Below are 21,818 nucleotides of genomic sequence, written 5' to 3'. Positions count from 1 at the left end.
ATGTAAAAGAGTCCTCTATCCTTAATTGTATCAGTTGTATGTACACTGTATGTGTACCCATTATGTATAGAGTATGACAATCTCTTGTACTGATGTAAGACAAATGCTTGACGGTGTATGTGATCTTTACATCTCATTCCACATTTAACATAATATTTGTCCTTGATTCATGGGCAGAATTTTGTCTGTTAAAGGTGTTCTAGTTCCTATCAAAACCCAGCACACAACAGATTTAATTGATCATTGTTGCCCCAGTTATATTCATAGTCAATAGATACAAAAATGTGAATTTACAAATCCAGTGTGAAATGTAGTCTGTGGAATCACAAATTACTGTAGGAGGGCAAATCAAAGATTGTGTGTCCAGCACATCACATGTATGGAAAATTGTGGGTGATTTTAATATCTCAATTGACATTCCACTAATTTCTTTATGCCTCCATACTACTCTATTTAACCTCTTCTCTCAGCCTCGCCCAATGGACTGACTGTGCTCATCCGGAGGGCCACTGCCTTGATCTTGTATTAACCAGACTATATCAGTTTCTGAATTGACTAACACTATTTTCCTCTCTCAGATAAACAACCTTATCATCTGCAAGCTCTACTCCATTATTTCAAACTCAATGTCACTGAAGTCCTTCAAGCCTCCTAAAATCTGCATTAATATAAACACGATTCATTTTCATGAGCTTTTCACCTCTCTGCAACAACTGCTCTCACCGATTTCTGCATTCACTTCTCCTCAGACTGCTGTATCACAACTGAACTGGATTCTAGAAATATCTCTTGATAAAGTGACTTGAGCTAGCCATCACACTCAACATAGACTTAGATGTCAAGCAATGCACCACAAATTAACAAGAGACCTACAACAACTCTCACATAAGGTAGAACATCAGTGGCGTAATCTTGTACTCAAAGCAACTTCTTCACTTATATAACTATCTACCACTCCTAGCATAATGCACCAGACACTGCCAAACATATTTCCAATCTCTCATCTCTGCTCAAGCCTCTAACCCCAAGTGACTTTTTAAAACAATGAAATCACTTCTTACCACCGCACACACACACACACACACACACACACACACACACACACACACACACACACACACACACACACACACACACACACACCCAAGAGCTACTATATTATCAGGGCACAATATCTTTAAAAAAGGAACAGATTGATAATATTTGAACTGAAATGTTATGCTCTTTCTCAGCCAGTGAACTGCTCATTTCCTTCCCTGAGCCCTCTGGCATCTCTTCTTCATTAGATCTCACAATGAAGACAAAGTATCTACACTTTTTTCATCATCCTACTCTATTTCCTAGAGATGAGCGGGTTCCATTCTCTGAGAACCGAACCCACCCAAACATTGAGATCTGAGCTGGGACCTGAGCCCAGCTTAGGTTTTCCCGCCAACCTTGGATCTGAAAGCAAGGCAAAATGTCATCATACTGCTGTCGGATTCCCCGGGGGTTTTAGATTCTATATAAGTCCCAGTGCATTAGTGCCATCTTCACTCCGATATTGGGAATTGTACAGTGTACATGTGATGCTTGTCTTTACTGTGCTGTGTGCTATTCTTTGAGGAAGGAGCTTTCTGAGCTTAAGGAATGAGCTGCTGTGGTACTCTGGTGTACACAAGGGGCTGCTTCAGGGGTGCTGTGTCCATAAACTGGGGATGTCTTACTGAAAGGGGCTACTCTGCCTGTCCATCAAGGGCTGTGTCCTCCAGGGGTGCAGTGTGTGATACCAAAAATAATAATACATATTTCTGACTCATTTGTGCGACACTGTTGGTGAAGCTAAACCGTAGTGTGCAATAATATATATTTCTGACTCTTTTGTGTGACATTGTCAGTAAAGCTAAACCAGTGTGCTATAGTATATATTTCTGACTCATTTGTGTGACACTAACTACCTGTGTGTGATATCAAAAATAATAATACATATTTCTGACTCATTTGTGTGACACTGTTTGTGACGCTAAATCACAGTATGCAATAATATATATTTCTGACTCATTTGTGCAACACTGTAACCACCGGTGTGTGATATAAAAAAATAATAATACATATTTCAGACTCATTTATGTGACACTTTTGGTGAAGCTAAATCACAGTGTGCAATAATACATATTTCTGACTCATTTGTGCAACACGGTCATTGAAGCTAAACCACAATGTGTAATAATATATATTTCTGACTGATTTGTGTGACACTGTAACTGCCAGTGTGTGATATAAAAATAATAATACATTTTTCTTATTCATTTGTGCAACACTTTCAGTGAAGCTAAACTGCATTGTGTAATAATATATATTTCTGAATTATTTGTGTGACACTATAACCACTGATGTGTAATATAAAAAATAATAATAATACATATTTCTGACTCATTTGTGTGACATTGTCGGTGAAGGTAAACTGCAATGGGTAATATATATTTCTGAATTATTTCTGTGACACTGTAACTGCAGTGTGTAATATAAAAAATAATATACATATTTCTGACTCATTTGTGCAACACTGTAACCGCAGTGTGTGATATAAAAAATAATACATATTTATGACTGTTCTGTGTTCTTTCCATCCATCTATCTAGGCTCTGCCTGAATTATAAAAAAATATATATAAAAGTATTTTTATTAATAATATAAAAAATATATATTGTATTTTGTGCTATACCCCAGTATAGTGTATATCCATGTTCCCAGTTGCATTGAAAACTCTTTCTGAGTAAACACTGGCAGGTGGACAACTTAAGTTGCAAAGACAGTTTTTGCAAGGGCCTCCAAGTTTTCTTTTTTTTCCTGCCAGTATTAGAACAGATGGTCTGACATAGCTATTTGGAATGCTATGACTAAAATAATCATCAACCATTTTTTTAATGGTGACTGTATCATATGCAGTCTCAGTAGACATGTCAGTAATAATTGTAGGAAGTTCCTTCAGTCCAGACCAGATGTCAAAAGTTTTTGCTGGCTGATCTGCATCACTGCCACTGGGTCTCTTCGAAAAATTAGTGGAATGGCAAAAATGTCCCGAATTTTTCCAGGCTCACAAAAAAAAAAAGGTTAGTAATTTGTTTTTGTGTGATTAGATGGGCCAAGTAGTACTTAACTGCTGTCATTTTTTTCCTAAGATAATCCTTTATTTCTTTCTTTTACAGGAATTTAAGAATTTCAGAATTTTGAAATGGAGAATGTTTGCTATTTGAGGGTGTAGAGTTTAGTTGCCTCAGCCAGCTTTACGCACAGTATGTCCCATGTAAACATATGTATGTGTTTGACCATTATACACAACTAATTTTTGGATTAATTAAATATATTTCCTTTCCAATTTATTGCAAACATCCTGGATAAAGGACAAGACCTGCAAGATCCGACGTGTGGTTGATGACTTTTTTTTTTTTTTTTTGGATTTTGGAGTCTGGTTGGAAAACCCAAGCTGTCACATACATCTCTAGGCCCTCCAACCTCATAAATTTGCTTCAGAATAAAAATAATATTACATTTACTATTATGAATCCTTCCTTCCATTACCTGCCTCCCACTACAAACATACTTCAACTCCTATGGGCCTCTAATCTAGTTATTATTTATTGATTAATTAAAGTTTTCTTGGTTACTTTTTATGGGGTTGCATAAACTGCCACCCTGTCTGCCACTGCAGTGCCACTATGTTTCCTAGATGAGCCATGTTGGAGTTTTAAGTGCCACATGTTCGGGCCCCCACTGCTGTCACTTAGCTTAGAAATCCAGCTACCTCAGTGCAATTTTTTAGCCTAAACTGGATAAAAACAATATTGTGAGCTGTGAGGTGTTCAGAATAGACTGGAAATGAGTGAAAATTAATGTTATTAAGGTTAATAATACCATAGAAACAAAAACACCCCCAAATTCAGTTTTTTTAATCAGTTTTTATGATTTTTTTATTTATTTTTAAATACAGATCCAAAACCAAAATCAAAACCCGCAAGAGCAGGTTAGGCAAAAGCCAATCCAGAGCCAAAACATGTTGGAGATCCAGATCCAAAACCAAAACCCAAAAGTGGCTGACACCCCCCCTACTTTTCCCTGTATTCTTAATCCTACACCCTCACAATTCAGTAAACCTCTGTCTCCTTTGCTCATCCCAACCTTAACTAAAATCTGTAATATCTCTCTTTCTTCTCTCCCTCTATATCTCCTCATCTCTCTCTCCTATATTTCCATCTCTGTTCAAGCATGCAGTGAATATGAACATACTGAAACAAAATTCTGACCCTTATGTTCTCTCAAACTGCTGTAACAGCTGTCAGCTCACGTGCTCCAGCAAGCTACTCGAGAAACTTACCTACACTCACCTCTCAAACTTTAACTCCCACAAATCATTGGACCCACTTCAGTCAGGCTTAAGTTCTCAACACTTCACAGATACAGCACTTCTTATTCTTCTAGATCTCTCTGCTGCCATGATGCATACATATCTCGGCATGTGACTCATGGGAATCCTGGTTGAGTGCATATGCTCGCACCTGTAATCCATTTGCATTGCATGTAAAGCCCACAGGTGTGAGTACGCACCCTAATGGGACACAATGTTGCTGCAATGCATGCGCTCATGCATATTAATTGCTGTATGATATAAAAGGATACATCTGTACATTACATCTCTTGTCAACTAATCAGCTTTTTGCATTTCAGTATGATCAACTCTATCCACCTCAGATTTGTTAACATCTGTATTGGTCCGCATCACTGAATGCCTCTCTGCTATTTCATATTTGATGTACTCTCACCACCTAAGGCTTAATATTTTCCAAAACAGAATTATATTTACACCAGTAAGCAGTAGTTACCAACTTTTCTCTTTATCACTGTCGATAATTCAACTATCAGCCCTACCCACAAGATTTCTGCCTTACAGTCATACTGGACTCTGAACTGTCTTTTATTGCCGTCATTCAAACTATTTACAGACATCTAAAAAAAGGTCCAAAATACAACCGTAATTTGCACAAGACACTGCAAAACTGTAATCCATACTCTCATTATCTCCCAAAATGATTATAGCAATTGTCTCCTTGCTGGTCTTACCAAAAACAGACTCTCATCATTTCAATCCAATCTAAATGCAGCAGCAAGACTTATCTTCCTCACCAGACATTCATTGTCTGCGGGTATACTCTGTCAGTCCCTCCATTGGTTGCCTGTATTCTACAGTATTCAATATAAAATACTTTTACTTACAAATGAGGCAATTAACCAAACTGCACCAAAACACTGTACAGTACATCTATTCACTTATGTCTTATATCTTATGTCATATATATCTATATATCATATATGTTATATCATGTTACCCGACCTCTTTGCTCTGCATAAGATCGGCATCTCATCCATAGCAATTACTCGCTTCCATTCACAATTACAGGGCTTTTTTGGTCATACTGTGGAATGCCCTCCCATAAATAATAAGACTCTCCTCTAGTCTCCACACTGTCAACCATTCCTTGAAAACTCACCTCTTCAGACAAGCTTATCAGATTTGGTAACCTACATAACCTTCATAAGATATCCTACCTAATTACATCCACTCTGTATGATCCATATATACAGATGGAGCCATGCTAGTCGAGGCTCCGTCTGTGCCTGGGCGCACCCTCCGAGGCATGCCTATCAAAGAGAGCATCTCCGTCTGGGCAGGCACGTGTGCCTGTGACTGAGACAAGCCCAATTCACTAGAATGGGAGAGCGTCTCCGCCCAGGGAGCGTGCGCGTCTGTGACGGAGATGCTGACGGAGATGCTGACATTCTAGTGAATGGTAGAGCGTCTCTGGGCACTCCCAGAGAGGCTAGGCAGACGGATCACCTAGTCACGCCGGGAGTGCACGCCTGTGATGGAGCCACCTCAGCTAAGTGCAGCTCCATCTGTAATCTAACATATTTTGACGTTCTTCACTTTAACATCTTACTGACCACAAGCCAAAATAGCTGTGTAACCATATCATACAGTCCTTAACCATTTAACTGATGATTTTTTTTCCCAAAAACCGCTCAGAAATTGTCAGTTTTTTTTTAATATAAGCAAATTAGGTGAAGAACATGAATTTAACCATTTCCAAAATGATTAGTAAAAGAAAACAAAAAAAACAAAAACATTTTTAATCTAAAAATAAAATAAAATGCAAACATTGGAACATCGATCGGGAACATTTTGACCATCGGAACATCCGTAACATTGTGACCATCACAACTTTTGTTTTTAGAACCCAGACAGCTGCCAGGTACATGGGGAAGGGGGGTTAGGGGACGACTTGGGGGAAATTATTTACACTTACCAGTGGCTGCTATTGTCTGCAGCCACTGGGGTTGGGGGATCCTGCTTTGCTGACCAATCAGCAATAATCGGCAGCATGGCAACACTGGAGGCTGGGTGCTGGAAGGCAGCGGGACCTTCCGGTTCCTCTGACAGCAGCAGCGGAGGGAAGTTTCCCTTCCCTGCCACTGCTAACACAGTTTATCTGACTGGTCGCATCCTGTGCGACCAGGTCAGATAAAGCACTTGCAGGCATGGTCGCATGTCATGCGACCATGCCAGGCAAGTGATTAAATAAAGTTTCCAATTTGGCAGGACCATTAAGCAATTGGTAGTACCTAGTGTACCAATGCCTGTTTCCCTATATATATTAAGCTTGTGAGCAGGGCCTTGCTACCTATATGACTGTCTGTTATTATTATCCAGTTTTGTTCTATTGTCATTGTTCAAATTGTTAGGTGCAACAGAATATTCTGCACTATATAAAATACTGTTAATAAATTAAAAAAATATGAAAAACAACATTCATGAAAGTAAGGCATGTCAAATTACATGACAATGTTGCTAATTTCTACTGCTCACAGTTAACTGCTGGATTATTTGTCATAAATAATATTTTCAGGATTTGTTTTCATTTACTAATATCACTGCATTTCCCTGATACTATAATCATGGTTATTTATCAGAGCCAGTGCTGAAAGTATGGTGGTACGGAGCATAATTTATAAGGTGCATTTTTGTGTGTGGGACATAAAATGATGTCAGTGGCATAACTTTGCGTGGCATAATATGTAATAGGCATTATGGTGTGTGGTATAATATGTAACAGGCATTACAGTGTGTGGCTTAATGTGTAATGGGCATTTTGGTGTGGCATAATGTGTAATGGGTGTTCCGTGTCTGGCATGATGTGTAATGGGCATTAAGGTGTGTGGCATAATGTGTACTAAGCACTATGGTGTGTGGCATAATGTGTAATGGGCATTATTGTGTTTGGCATAATGTGTAAGTGGCATTAAGGTGTGTGGCAGAATGTGGCCATGCCTCTATTGTCATGTAGACACTCCCCTAGTTTCATGTGACCATGACCCCTCATGACATGTTACCACGCCCATTTTAACTATCAGTACCACTAAGAAAAAAATTATACTTGCTCCACTTATCAGAGCCCCTCAATGGGCAAATTTTTCATCCCAAACAGATCTTGCAATTATTTGCAGTAACAATAGAGAATATTGTTAGGTATAATAAAATACAGATAAAGCACAGAGATGACTTACCTGTGGGTAATGGTACATACTCAGTAACTGGGCCATTGCATGACTGGTATGAAACCCAGAATCACCTATAAATCCAGCCACTCTCCTGTGTCCCATACATGAGTAATTAGGAGCCTCCTTCTTGTCTCCAGATAATATCTTCAGCACACAGTGTAATGATTTCAGTGCATCTGAACAAGTGCTGTATATGTGATAGCCCAGAGTCACATTGGGGAGAAGATCAGGGTCCTCATTAATTTCATCAACAGCAAAGATAAATGCCAGGATGCTTCTGTACTCTCCAATGTCAAAGCTGCAAAATGTTGAACACTTGAAGCATGTAGTAAGCCAATCCTTAACTAAATATTCAGCTTTAAGTGTATACTGCAGCTGTAGCTCAATGTGTAGTCATCACTCACAAAGAGGATAGTTGTGCCAAAAGCAATAGCGACTACAAAATGGCAGATAGGCCTTATGGTGTTACTGTGTATGTACTGCGAGTGCTCTATGTTTCCCTGCACTATGAGCTGCAAGCAGAAGACAGGCTGAGTCCATATTTGCTGCCCTCCTGCCTGGCTGATGCTGTTTCAGACAAGCTCCGATCAACCTGTGGAGCTGATGTAATAATAACAATGCCATTTTAATGTAATGTCTGTGTATGGGGCTAATATTAGTGCCTGGAAGACTCCTCTGTGACCACAATACTGCCTTAATGTTTTAGTCCCTCCCACTTCTTGCCCTGAGATTTGTGGTTCCATAAGTTCTCTGACTGGATTCCAAGCCATATTTCCTGAATTTTCCTCTACAAGACTATTCACCAAGTCTTTATTTTTGCTACATGCCTCTTGGGGCTCTACTGTCTATCTCCAGTGCTCTACCTTGCTGGACCTTTAGAATATTAATCACAGGCAAGAGTAGTCATACAGTTTCCAAATTAGAGTTCTTTGTCTGGCCTTCCATGACTGCTCAAGTAGATCCTTTTCCTGTACAGTCATCTGCATTTCCTTCATCTCAAACCGCTCAGTCTTCTAATTGTTCTCCTGATATAGGGGGTAATTCCATGTTGATCGCTGCATGAAATTTTTTAGCAGTTGGGCAAAACCAAGTGCACTGCAGGGGGGGGGGGGGGGCAGATATAACATGTGCAGAGAGAGTTAGATTTGGGTGTGGTGAGTTCAATCTGCAATCTAAATTGCAGTGTAAAAATAAAGCAGCCAGTATTTACTCTGCACAGAAACAAAATAACCCACCCAAATCTTACTCTCTCTGCAAATGTTATATCTGCCCCCCCTGCAGTGCACATGGTTTTGCCCAACTGCTAAATAATGTCCTGCTGCGATCAACTTGGAATTACCCCCATTACCCTGCAGCAGCTCTCCTCTACATTGGTGAGGTATCAGTGGATGTATCTTTTCTTCAACAACATATGCAAAAAATTAGAAAAAGGTTGGTGAGCCAGAGTTTTATTTTTCCATACTGGCAGATAAAACATAATAATAATAATAATAATAATAATAATAATAATTATTATTATTATTATTATTATTATTATAATGTTATTTATATTGTACTTTTCTTCTAATAGGACTCAAAGTGCTTTACATTTGCCTTTATATCACATAATACAAAACAAGCTTAACAAGAAACACCAGTGAAATGTTGGGATGAGCAGGTAAGTTTTGATTCTATTTTGGAAGCTTTACAGAGTGAGGGCCTCTCGAACTATGTGGGGCAGTGAGTTCCATAGAGTCTCAGCTACAAAGCTGAAAGCTTGACCCCAAATGAGTTCAGATAGATTCTAGGTACTGCTAATAGTCCTTCATCTACAGATCATAATAAACGAGTGAGATAGTAAATGATTAGCAGTTGCTTAAAGAACTTTGGGCCCTGGTCATGTAGCGCTTTGAAAGTCAGTGAGCCAATCTTGATAATGATTGACAGTTCCCTTACAGGTAGCCAGTGAAGAGAGAAGAGCAGCTGTGGCAAATCCATGGCTAACGAGCTGCATACTGCTTTTTCTTTGTTTTAATGTGACTCTGGCACCTGGCACTGCTTCCACTCCCGACACTGACACCCACTGACTAGACAGGCTGTCTATTCTCACAGGCATACAGCTGTTCAAGGGAGGCTTCTTGTGTATCTGGGAAAAGCAGGCACTGCTCTGCTCAATGCGCGTTGTGAAGTAACATTGCATAATGAGAGGTGGAGCTCAAGGCAGCCACCTGGAGGACGTGGTCGCCGCGGATGCCAGAAGATTGAAGGGACAGTCTCCTTAATATGGTAAGAGCTGTGTGTTGGCAGGTGGGCTGTCTGAGAGTTATTGGGGGGCTGCCTGAAAGCCAGTGGGCTTGGGCTAACTCAGAACCAGGAGGATGCTGCCTGAGAGTCGGGGATACTCCCTGAGTGGTGGGCTGTCAGAGCTATGAAAGATGACTGAGAGCTGGGGGCTGCCTGAGCCTGTAGGGAAAGTGCTGACTGAGAGCTGGGGAGGATATCCGGACTCTATTTCGACATTGTCTAGTTGACACGCATTATGTCGACATTGACTAGGAAATAGGTTGACATGGAAAAAGGTCAACATGAGTTTTTCACATTTTTTTTTCTTAATTTTTTGAACTTTTCATACTTTACGATCCACGTAGACTACAATTTGGAACAGTAACCTGTGCCAAGAGCATTGGCAGTGGAGTGAGGCACCTTGCCCGAAGCAATGGCGAGCGAACACGTCGCACTAATTGGGGTTCCCCATCACTTTCCAAAGAAAACAACAACAAAAAAACATAAAAAATCATGTTTACCTTTCTCCATGTCGACCTTGTTCACGTTGACCTAATGGCTGTGTTAACCCATTTCCTGTGTCGACCTAGTCACTGTTGACCAATAGGTGTCAACCTAATGTGTTTCGACCTAGACACTGCTGCCCCTGAGCCCCATACCCCTTGAGAACTGGGGAGGGGCTGTCTGAGTAGGACAAAATGATATCAGTATATTTCAGTTAGTAATAAAATTATCCTCTTATACCATATAAACATAGATTCTTGGCTTTCATGGTTATGGGGGCAGATTGGGGCTGGAGTGAAACATGAGGGGCTGCTGCAGTAGCGTGCAAGGATGGAATGATACATGAATGTGGTCTGGAATGACATGGAATGGTGCTGGAGTGGTACATGGACAAGCTGAAGTGTATAATGTGAATCTGATTTTTTTGTGGATATGGCTTTTTCAATGTATTTTGGACCGGATTCAGTAAGGATGTCAAATTCTGCTAAGTTTTAAACTTTGCAATCCTTTGTATCGCATGCTGAGGGCCGCCCAGCATGCTAACAGCTCTCCTCCTTGACAATGCTGAAATTGCGGTTGCAAAATAAGGTAACCTTCTGCCGGCGTAGCTTGTTTGCACCCGCAGGAGGCACGTCACCATTTTAGTGATCACAGAGTCTGTGTTTGATGTCACGCAGCTGCCCCAATCACTCCCCCATTACACCCACCGTTTGCCTGGCGCCGCCCCCGTTTCTCCATCGCTGCCCCCACAACGCTCTGACTCCACCGTGGAAACAGAGCGTAGCGACCCTCTGCCCTGCGAACGCCTCTACCTGATTGACAGGCAGAGGCGAATGCATTTTCTGCAGGGTGCCACAGAAAATGCAAGCACGTGCGCATGACATCCTCATCACAGTTTTTGCAGTAAGATCGCGTATTGCGATCCAACCTGAATCAGGCCCTTTATGTGGTACTAGATTTCAAAATGTATTTTACAGGTACAGATGGGTCCACAGTTATCTTGGCCTCTTTGCTGCGTTTATGCACATCATGTTTTTTTAAATAAACTCTTCATCTTTTGTTCTCAGCTGCAATAAAATACAGAGAACAATACAGCAGGGGATTAAGTCATTACAGCAAGGGATTAAGTCCGAAAGTCCAGTCTCAGTTAATGCTATTAAAGGTCAAGATAAAAATGAACCCATCTGTATGTGGATGTGGTTTTTAAAATGTCATGCTCCTACAAACACGGTCACGCTCCTACAAACGTCATACCGAAGGTGTGCGCACAAAATGGTGTGTGGCCTTGTGCCACCTCATGTTTTTGTTCGTACAGGAGGCTCTTTAATTTGACTAGTGATATTTTTGGTCTCTTTGCCTCTGACTGGTTGGCCACCCCAGGAAAAGGGAGTGGGTGTAATGCAGCTGGAATGGGGCTGGTTGGTTAATAGCCTGGCAGCTGCGTTTTGTACCAGTTACAATTGCTGTAATTCTATTGCTCGGAGACCAAGGTAGAGGTCATTGTAGTACTCCAGGCGCGATGATACAAATGCATTTATGACTTTAGACAGATCTTCTGAGGTAATTAAGTGCTTGATTCTGGCTATGTTCCTCAGATGAAAGAATGAGGATTTGATTGGTCTGATACAGATGGAGCCATGTGGCTCCATCTGTGCCTGGGCGCGCCTGCCTAGGCACACCTATCGCTGTGTCCAGGGTATGCATGCATCCGAGATGCACACGCGCCCCATTCACTTTAATGGTAGTGTCTCTGTGCACTCCCATTGCGGGGCTAGGTGCCGGATTACCTAGTCCCGCCGGGAGTGCATGCCTGCAATATAGCTGCACTATATGAGTGCAGCTCCATCTGTATCTGTTTAAGTGTCTAGCTACTATCCAGGAAAGCACCAAGATTCCACACCTGATCAGTGTTTAGTAGTTCTGAAGCCCCAAGCGCAAGTCCTGTTGGTTGGCTATTCTGCAATCTTGTTCTGTAACTTACCATAAAGGACCTCTGTTATATCAAGGTTCTGTCACAGCCAAGTGGCACTCATCTACTCATGGAGCTCAGCTAGATGGCCATTTAGTGTTGTTATTGGGTTCTCAGTACCTGGAGCAAAGGACAGGTACAGTTGTGTATCATCTGCAAAGCAGTGGTAGACCAGGTCATGATGTCTGATTACTTCAATCAGTGGTAGCATGTATACTGCAAAAAAACATGGGATATAGTATAGAACCCTTTGGGACACCACATGACAGTGGCACAGGTGATGATGAGTATACTCCAGGAGAAACTCTTTTTGATCTTCTGGTGAGAAATCATTTAAACAAGCTAATGTTCAACAAGGTAAGAGACGCAACATGTGGATCATTTCAGCAATGTCTAGTACATCCATTGGGTCAAAGCTGTTTCAGGAAAACTGGTGTCTTCCTTTAGCAAGCTTGCTAGTTTTGGTCTCCCTTGATGGCACTCTGGAGATTACTGCCTGGTTGGAGGATACTTTATTTGCAGAATTTTGCAAACTCATTGTATCTTGACTGGAAGAGGATTTCATTAGCATGCAGGTATGCTGGACTACACTGTAGGGAAAAGCTGAGCTGGCCTATTGTTTGCTGCCATAATCTCTTTTGAAAGGAACTTTATTTTCTTATGGGTGATTGTTGATTGATATTCTAGAATATGTTTGATTAGTTTTAATATATCCTCATCCTGGTTTGTCTTCCTTAATTGTCTTTCAAGTCTACAAGGAAACCTCCTGTGTTGTTGCCCCTATTGGGTGCCCGCTGCCACCATCATGGGGGGCCTTTCTATGGCTGGAATTTAGCAATTTTACCAACTTGTCCTTGGCTCCCACACTGCAGCTAGAGACCACCGTGGGCCTTCTGGAGAAGAGTGATGACTATGAGCAAGTGAGCTGCATTTAGATTTCAGTGTTGGCTAAAGCACAAGCACACCCAGGCTGGAGCCCTGCATACCCCATCCAGGTGTGCAAGCCCTACTCCCCATCCCACCAGCCCTAAATGTGCAGCTACTCCCACTGCAATGCCCGTGGAAACCTTTTCTATGCTGGTCTGATCAGCCAGGCCACAGAGAGCGATTGGTCAACTCCCAGATCTACAGCTGGATGGTCAAGAGTGTCCCCTACTTCAAGAACAAGGGTGACAGCAACAGCTTAGCATACTGGAATGTGAGCAGAGCATGGAGCTTGTACATTGCTGTAAAGTTATCTGAAAGCTGTATATAGGAGATCAGGTGGATCTGTGGCCATTATGGTAGGGTAGGTGAGAGGTGGATCAGTGCCCATGGTGGCTGGGCAGGTGAGAGGTGTATTAGTGCCAATTGTGGCAGAATAGGTGAGAGGTGAATAAGTGCCTATGGTTGCAGGGTAGGTGAGAGGCTTGTAAGTGTCGGTCAAAATACCAACGCCAGCAGGGGGACGAGTGGAACGAAGACCCTTGTGGGCTCGCTACGCTCGCCATGCTGCAGGCTCCGTGGCTTGCTTTGCTCGACACAGGTTCTATTCCTATTCCATGGGTGTCATTGACACCCAGGAGTGGGAATAGCTGTGGCGGCGCTGCTGACATTCCGGTGGTTGGGATTCTGGCGTTTGTATTTTGACCGTCGGGATTCCGACCACCGGGATTCCAACTACACTCCAAATGTACAGATGTAGCCATGCTTATCTTACATCCGTATGGTGTGTAGTAGAAAAAAAGTTTTTGCATTACGTATGCCTGCACATGGTTCTAGGGCGTTGTTTTCGGTCACAGGGTGGCATATGCAGATGCAGTGCATATGCAGCATAAAGAATAACATATCCAGCGATTGTAATTCTTGTGTTCATCCACCAGGAGTCCCTTTGAAAAGTGCCATTGCACAAGTCTCCAATGTAACATTAAATGTTGCTTGCATTTTAAGAACTACTTATTTATTTTTTTATGCTTTTTTATTTCCATTGCATGCCTTACAAATGTGCCGTGCTCATGGACGATGAAATTTCTGCAGTGATGTGTTGCAGAGATGCAGTTATACTGTGATATGTCTTTCGGTGGGCTCCAGGGGCACTCTATGATTTGCAGATGTGTTCTCACGCTGCTGCACAAAAATACAGTATGTACTGTGAAGGGATACACTTTGTAACACACCTATGTACTGGACAGGGAGTCCTGCATCACACACTTATAGTATGTACTAGAGAGAGGGCACTATATCACATATCTATATACTGGATGGAGTACTGTATCACACACAGTAGCGGCTCTTGCCACGGGCAAGCAGGCTTTTTGCCTGTGGCGCCACTACCCTGAGGGTGCCGCCACAAGAGCTGCTACTCCTGATCACCCCTCTCCCCGGCTGCAGCAGGCGCCATGGGCTGTGTGGGCGCCGGCTGCAGCCGGCATTGGTGACTGACACTAGAGGTCATAATTTACCCCTAGTGTCAGTGCGGCACTACTATGGGAGAGACGTCATGATGTCTCTCCCATAGAGCCAGCGGCCGGAGACAGCGCAGCATCGGCAGTGGTCCGGAAGCAAAAGCAAGGCTGGTAAGTATTGTTTTGTTGGTTTGTTTTTCTTGTTTGCAAACGGTGCTACTACAGGGGGCACAACTACTAGTAGTACAACTACAGGGGGCACATACTTGGGGCACAACTACAGAGGGCACTGCTATGGGGGAACAGCCAGGGCCGGTTCTAGTTCTTTTGGTGCCCCGGGCAGAGAATAGGGGCATGGCTTCATACAGGGGGTGTGGTCAGTTACACCCCCTGTAGAGTTGTGCCCCCATTTGTGCCCCCTGTAGCGTAGCGCCGCTTGCACACAAAAAAAAAAATACTTACAATCCCTGCTCCAGACCGCTGCAGACCTCCGCCGGCGCTGCTCCTCTCCTCGGATCTATGGGAGAGATGACATGACGTCTCTTCCATAGCACAGCATACACAGACACTAGAAGTCAAATATGACCCCTAGCGTCTGTCAGTCCCACAATGCTGTGCGGTGCACAATGACGTTATCACGCACCGCACAGCAAAGGTCCTCTCCACGAAGGGAAACTAGACGCGTAGCGTCTGGTTCCCTTCACAGCGGGGGGCACAGTAGCGGATCTTTCCATGGTGCGGCGCCCTCCGGAAGGCAGCGCCCCGGGCAAAAGTCCTGCTTGCCCGTGACAAGATCCGCTACTGGGAGCAGCTACTGAGGGCAAATCAACTGGGGGCACAGCTTCTGGGGACACTACTACAGGGGGCAAATTTACAGGGGGCACAACTACAGGGGGATAACTGTGGCCATGCCCCTTCCATTTGAAGAAGCCACACCCCTATTTTTGAGCAAACGCCTCTGGCATGCACAAACTATATTTTACCAAATTATATCAAATAATTGTGATTAAACGCAAAATATCATAAAGACAATTCTAAACAACCCCAAAAAATGGCTATCAAATCTACAAAATAAAGGAGGTCACCAGGTCTTCCCATTTGTCTCAGTTTTGTGAAAGAAATGTGATTGCAGATGCATATTAATAGCAAATACAGTACACAGAACATTGGTACACTCTATGGGGGTAATTAAGACCTGATCGGTAGTGTGTGTTTTTTGCATCCCTGCGATCAGGTAGTCACAGCCTACAGGGGGAGGGTATTGTGTGTGTGCAGGTGTGTAGCAGAACAGCAAAAACATCAGTCTGTGCAGTTTCTGCTCAGCTGCTGCACTGATCAGGGCCGGAGCTGTCAAAAATCCTCGAACAAAACTCCGGGTCTCTCCTGCATCTTTCCGGACACTCTCTAGAAATGATCAGTTGCCACCCACAAATCGCTGTTGCGTTCGTAATTTTCGCACCATCCCGTCGCTGACCGGCGATCCCCATTGCTGCGGGTCTGTTGCACCTGCGCATTGCGGTGCATACACATGCACAGTTCAGACCTGGGCCTATATTTACTAATAAACCGACACGGGAATTCACTAAGCACAAATCTCGTCAGTGTTTGGGCTATTCGTAATGGTATTCAAGGCTAAGTTCAAAAATACGAATGAATAGACCATCGGTCAAACGCGGCTGTTATTTCATACAACACGGGTATTCACTATTCATTTGTATTTGGGTGTTAGTCTCTGAGTGCTCAATTGCGGTCGTATTTTTTTGCGATTTGTTAAAAATAGTGGCAAAAAAATAGACCTGCTTTTTTCAGGCTTGTTTACATGTGTTGCAACTAACAAATCACTCACACTTGAATTAGGATGCCTATAAAAGGATATTAGGCCCATTTCAATCTACCTACACTCAGAAATGGCAGCAGGACTGTGGGCCAGTGATATTTTGTGTGCTGTGGGATTCCTCAGACTCAGACATCAGCCTGTAAGTAACCAGGGCCAAGAAACTGAACATTGTCAGCAGGTTGTACAGGTTCCGCGGAAGCTGCGCAGGCCTCGTTTTTTTAGGGGGGCGTTTAAACTTGAACACATTGTCCGATGATACGGTCATACAGATGTTCCGTCTAAATCGTAACAACATTTTCCGTCTGTATGACCTTGTCAAACTGGGCCTAGACCATGAGACAGCATGCTCTCGCTCTGTCTCAGGCCTGCACAAACTCCTGGCTGTGTTGCACTTTATGGCTACTGTCAGCTTTCAGGCTGTGTCTGGGGATGTCATATGAATCTCACAGCTCTCATTTTCTAGAATATTAACACAGGTGATGTATACCTAACTACCTCCTCTGTTTGTGGTTGGTTTTAGTTACTCGGTAGCCAGTTCTGTCCTAAAATCTCAGGTTTAATTTTCTTTCAAATATACACACAGGTGTTGGCTGTTTTGCAGCCCCACATCGATGCCTCAATCTGCTTCCCTACCCAGGAGTCTCAGTGGCATGCCATCAGGGTAGATTTCTATGAGCTGGTTGGCATGCCCAATGTGCTGGGAGCCATAGATTGCACACACATTCAGCTGAGACCACCTAGGGGCAGGCAGCACACTATACTAATAGTCATCTAGAGCACTCCACAAATGTGCAGGTGGTTTGTGATGCAAATCTCAAAATAATGAGTGTTGTTGCTGGTTACCCTGGGGGCTGCCATGACTCCTTCATCCTCAGTCAGTCATCCCTCTTTGATAAGTTTGAGGATGGACAAATGCCAGATGGATGGCTGCTGGGTATGTAATTTGATATGTGTAGGCCTGTGTCTACTTTGTCCAAATACAGGGGCAGATGTATTAACCTGGAGAAGGCATAAGGAAGTGATAAACCAGTGATATGTGCAAGGTGATAAAGGCACCAGCCAATCAGTTCCAATATGTAAATTATCATTTAGGAACAGATTGTCCGCTGCCTTTATTACCTTGCACATATCACTGGTTTATCACTTCCTTATGCCTTCTCCAGGTTAATACATCTGCCCCACAGTGTGTTACTTATGTGTTGCTGTATCTTAACATGAATCACGTTACTATATCCGTCTTTTAGGTGATGTAGGATATGGCTGTTTCTCTTGGCTTCTAACTCCATTGTCCCGACCTGATACCCCTGCTGAACACAATTACAATCATGCACATAAGTCCACGCGGAATGTGATAGAAAGATGTTTTTTTGTGCTGAAATCTAGGTTTCGGTGTCTGGATAAGTCTGGTGGCCTTTTGTTGTATAGTCCCTTGAAGGTGACTCAAATTGTGTTCTGCTGCTGCTTTCTTCATAACATGTGTTTGCAACAACATCTGCCACATGTTGAGGAGGAGGAGGATGAAGAAAGCAGCCAGTAAGCAGAGGAATTAGAGACATCTGGTGATATTTGGAGTACAGATGTAGGGAGGCAGGTTAGGCAAGACCTCATAAATCGTTATTTTTAAAGGTAAGTTTTGTTTGCTTCTTTCATTTGTTGTGTAAGCCTAAATATATGTTGCCCCATTTTTCATTTAATAACCATTACTCAGAATGTGTCTGTCTCCTTGAGACATACAAACATACCCTCGCTTTATGCAAAACAAATGTAGCATGTGTCGTGTTTATTTTACAACTCAAAACCACAGATTATGAGTGGCATGCATGAAGTCTGGATAAGTGTTATTAAACTTGCACAGATAATGTTTTACAAGCACACATAATCCACATAGTAATTTTTTAGTATTTTACTTTATGATTGTGTGTAACGTCCTAATGCACAGGTTCTCAAACTCGGCCCTCAGGACCACACACAGTGCATGTTTTGCAGGTAACCCAGTAGAAGCTAAGGTGTATGAATTACTCACAGACACATTTTAAAAGGTTCACAGGTGGAGCTAATTATGTCACTTGTGATTCTCTGAGGAGACCTGCAAAACATGCACTGTGTGGGGTCCTGAGGGCCGAGTTTGAGAACCTGTGTCCTAATTAAACACTCCTCCACATATAATATGTTAGCCTTGAGGAATACATGTGTCCCTATGTGTGATGCTCCATCGTATTTAAGGGACACAAACTTAGTATAATCCACAATAATTTATTTCATAATGTTTGCTGCAGTAAACATGCTGATTTGTAAGTCAATACACAGTTTGCCACATATATCCATTATTATACACATTATTTGTGCATATTAAAATAAATTACAATTTCTATGTTTCTGCATCATGTGTAAGAAACTGATTACTCATTTTTAACACACACAAACATGGCCAAACAATAATGACATTAATTTTGGCACTGAATTGTCTAAATTCAAACACAACATATTAGGACCTTTTTAGCCAACTCAATTGTGTTATTCTTGTAATGTTGTATAGAGAAGAAAGGTAAAAGAGTTATCACATTGTACTTTGTATTGGTCATGGATGAATCTGCATGGCTGCCAATTAGTCTGCCTGCAGGATATAAGAATGATTGGAATCTAGAAAGAGTAATGATTAGAAAAAAATCAAATGGTCTTGTTACTGCATGCTAAAGACATTCTGCATGGCTGCCAATTAGTCTGCCTGCAGGATATAAGAATGATTGGAATCTAGAAAGAGTAATGATTAGAAAAAAAAATCAAGTGGTCTTGTTACTGCATGCTAACATCAATGTGCAGATCAAATAACTTTGTCCTCCTCCTAAAAAATTCAAAGATGTGAAAGAATAAATGTGTTGGCCAAAATCCTGTTGTTGTTTGTAACACTTATAATTAATGATGTTTCAAAAAAAAGACAAGGTGGTAAGTGTAATAGATATTGTGACAAACCTACACTTACTAAATGTGTTTATTAACTTCTCTATACAGAGATCGGTGTATCTATTTTTTTATTTTTTTTGGGGTTGGCTGCTTGGACTGGCCTTTGCCTTTACCACTGTCATGTTGGCGTGCTCTGGTGGAGCGCCTTGGTGGTGAGGACACTGGCGATAGAATCGGAGTAGTCATACCAGAACTGCTGCTTGGTTGCTGATGGTGCTAGGATCTGAGTATTTCATTGATTTTAGTGAGGGTGGCATTAAGTTCACGTGTTGCAGCATTTTGATTCTCTAAAATTCCGGTGATAGATTCATTGATCATTTGATTGTTTTCTAAGATGTTGATGTAGCTTTGCTGTTGTCTGTGCTGTTCTTCCATTATGCATTGTAAGTTGCCCATGACATGTGTAATGTCTGCACGCATGATTTCCATGGTATTGGCAATTCTGGTGGTTGGTTCATTTTGGCGACTGATATTTCTGCGGATTCTTCTGAGGTGAGCTGGTAGGTTTGCAAAAATTTGGGTCTGCCTACGCAGCCAATCTTGAATAGTGGCCTGCTGTGTAGCCCAACTGTCCCAAAACACTTGGGGGGGTAATTCTAAGTTGATCGCAGCAGGAAATTTTTTTAGCAGTTGGGCAAAACCATGTGCACTGCAGGGGAGGCAGATTTAACATGTGCAGAGAGAGAGTTAGATTTGGGTGTGGTGTGTTCATTCTGCAATCTAGTTTGCAGTGTAAAGATAAAGCAGCCAGTATTTACCCTGCACAGAAACAAAATAACACACTCAAATCTATCTCTCTCTGCACATGTTATATCTGCCTCCCATGCAGTGCACATGGTTTTTCCCAACTGCTAACAAAATTCCTGCTGCGATCAACTTGGAATTACCCCGACGATCAGGGCCTTGTGCTACTGGTGTTGTTGGGCTGTGTTGTGGTGGTGGAGTGCTTTGCTGTGGTAGTGTACTCACAGGTGCTGGGTGGCTGATTCCTTGGATTAATGGCTGCATTTGTAACATGATTGTTTCATCCATGTCACTGTGTTGTTGCTGTTGCATCTGGATGCTGGTACCAGTACTAGAATCTGGAATTAGAACCATTTTTGAAATATGTTTGAAAAATTTAAGCAAACCAATAAACATAGAACACATGTATTTAAATGGTGCATTCAGATATCCAGCATAGCAACATCATCACTCAGAACTACAAAACAGACATATTCCTGTTTGTGGCAAATGTGTCTGGTTACTTCATTATTAAAACAAGCACATGAGTTGTATGGTAGATCAGACATACTCCACCATAAAAACACACTTAAAATCTTAATTTTTGGCCTTATAGTGATTAAATCTTAAACTTAGTAATGTTTTGGCATGTTGGTGCCAATGTTACGACAAACACATAAGTTAAATTGTGGAAAATAATATTAATATTTTGCAAGCTTACACATGTGTTTATTTTGCAGCATCTTCAACACAATCTGCTGCTGTATGGCTGAAGTGGACATACATATCTTTACTGGATGTGGACAAGGCCATTTTGGTCAGAATCCATTTGTTTTTTTGTTTTGTTTTTTCGGTACGTATAGCAGATTTGTGGAATTTAGAGCTAATTAGTCTCATTAAATGGATTATTATGAGAAGATTAATTTATTTCATCATTACAGTTTCTTACTCACAATCAAGATGAGGGAAGTGTGGTTGGCGTCTTGGAGGTGTGACCAAAATTTGGAGTGGTGGTACCAAAGAAACTGTAGACAATCTTCGTGGCGGAGTAGACTGCTGTGGTTGTGATTGGACATCAGACCTTGCTTTCTTTGTTGCCACATGTACTTTTGTTTGGTGTGCTACAGGAGTCCTCCTTCTGCTGGTCAAAACTTCTTGGGATGAACCTGGGATTTAAAGTGTACTTTTGTTATGGCCATTCCTTTACAAACATAACCTATACTACAATGGACACTTTACCTGCTTCCGCAGCGTCATCATCATCAGATGTAATGGGAGTGACTGTAGGCCAACCAGTACTGCTTTTTTTCAACACTGTAAATAATGAAATAAATAAAAGAACTCATTTCTTCATGCTATTGTTGATACATCCACCCATTATGTTTACAAACGTTAAATCTTCCTCAAATGGATGCTTATTGATGTGTGCATAATTTCTGTACAAAACCATAAATGTTTTAAATAAATACACACATTGGCCAATAGCCATATGCACTATGGAAAGTGCAACATAGGAAATAATGTACAGGACACAGACATAGGACACAGGGGCAGATTTAATAATCCTGGTGAAATGATAAAGTGG

At 41.9% G+C, this 21,818-nt stretch overlaps 1 long non-coding RNA gene across 1 annotated transcript; it reads left to right on the top strand.

The window, feature by feature from the left end:
* Positions 1–9,537: 9,537 nt before the first annotated feature.
* On the top strand, positions 9,538–21,586 carry LOC135024501 (uncharacterized). The gene is made up of 3 exons (XR_010221371.1): positions 9,538–9,858; positions 20,974–21,086; positions 21,175–21,586. It is a non-coding gene; the product is annotated as an uncharacterized LOC135024501 (long non-coding RNA).
* The last annotated feature ends 232 nt before the right edge of the window (positions 21,587–21,818 follow it).

This window comes from Pseudophryne corroboree, chromosome 1, assembly GCF_028390025.1.
Source record: "Pseudophryne corroboree isolate aPseCor3 chromosome 1, aPseCor3.hap2, whole genome shotgun sequence".
Lineage (NCBI taxonomy): Eukaryota > Metazoa > Chordata > Amphibia > Anura > Myobatrachidae > Pseudophryne > Pseudophryne corroboree.
The sequence above is the reverse complement of the archived record's forward strand: the minus strand, read 5'-3'. Positions and strand labels throughout refer to the sequence as shown.